Here is a 1680-nt window from a genome sequence, read left to right as displayed (position 1 = left end):
GAGGAGCTCATACTGAATTCTGTGAGCCACATAATAGCAAAAGATTATTCTCAACATTACCTTGTCCACAAAAAGTTTAGCCTTATTGGAAAGTGTGGACTAATCAAGTTGGTGATTTGCCATGCATAACATGAGCTATATACTGTGGCAATATATATATTTTGTTTAAGATTAACACAATTTTATCATTCTATTGGTGCTGACATAACATAAAATTCATCAAGTGTTTTGACGAAATTTGATTGCATGAACTAAATTGTTATTTTGGCCTATCCCGATGATATCTTAATTATTTTTTATACCTTAAGAAGTTATTTGTAATTTAGGCCAACTGCAATAATTGATTTTACATTTATCCCTATTTTTTATTCCGTAGAAAGCGATTTGTAATTTAGGTCAACCACGTAGACTGATTTTGCATTTATCTTTCTTTTTCTTTTTTCTTTTTTCTTTTTTCTTTTTTTTGTTTGAAAAAATAGTTTGGTTTAGTTTAGTTTTTTTATTTTTAAGAAAATAAATGTATTATAGAAATATAATAAATAATGACTTTTTTGACACACTTTGGTAATTTGATGTATCACTTTTACACATTTTTTTACTTTAAATAACTATTTTAAAAAACACTTTTTTTTTAAAAAAAAATAGTTATTTTATTTTATTTTATTTTTAACGAAGGACTTGAGTATTTATTTGATCAAAGATCACAAGCATAAAGCTCTTACATCACAAAGTATAAAGCTCTGCAAAATTATAATCACCTCTGCAAAATTATAATCACATGCTATGAGGTTACATAGTCATAGATAGAAATAAAATTCTTACAATAAAGTGGTATCTATGATTTTCATTTTTTGCTAACCCATGTTAAAAAATAGTTAAATAGCAGATCTGCTCCAAGCAAACTAGATTTAAGACAATGATAGCTAAATATCTTTAAAAAAAAAATTTAAAATCGACCGTGAAAAATAACCCCTCACACCGAACTATTCAGGCATTGAGAGATAACCCTTCACACCTGACTAATCTTCATTCCATAGATTGCCCATAAGAGTCGATCTAAAGAGAAGAAAACTTTTATTCAAAATAAAAACATAATTAATAAATAGCAGCAACGGTTAGAAAAGAGATGAACGGTACAATAATGAGGTAGATGAATAGATACATGGGGGAGATGTCAAAAATGCTGATTTAATTGAAAAAGACTTACCACCAAAAGAAAAATCAGAATGATAGGGAAAGAGTAAGAGAGAGGAGTAGGCTAAAAAAAAATGAAAAGGTTTATTAACGGTGAAATTTAAAGCAGGCTTCGCGACGCTTAATTCACGGGGCTTTTATATATATATATTGAATAATGATTCAATGCCACCCAAATATACAACTTTTCACCACCTTGCCACATTGGCAAGGTGGTCCTCCACTACTTTTTGAGTTTTTTTATTTTTTAAAAATAAATTAAGGTGGGGGACCACCTTACCACATAAACAATGTGGTAAAAAGTTGTATATTTAGATGGTAGTGAATCATTACTCATATATATTAAGTATATAAAAGCCTGACTGACGAGGCATTCCCCAAAAAAATGGCATCTTTTGCGCATGAGGCAGAGATCTCTAATAATATTGATCTGAAGCATCATTGACTTAATGCTCGCTTAATTAATCAGCAGAAAATCTTTTCTCA

This window comes from Alnus glutinosa, chromosome 1 (genome assembly GCF_958979055.1).
Source record: "Alnus glutinosa chromosome 1, dhAlnGlut1.1, whole genome shotgun sequence".
Taxonomy (NCBI): Eukaryota; Viridiplantae; Streptophyta; class Magnoliopsida; order Fagales; family Betulaceae; genus Alnus; species Alnus glutinosa.
This window is presented reverse-complemented; position numbering follows the sequence as displayed.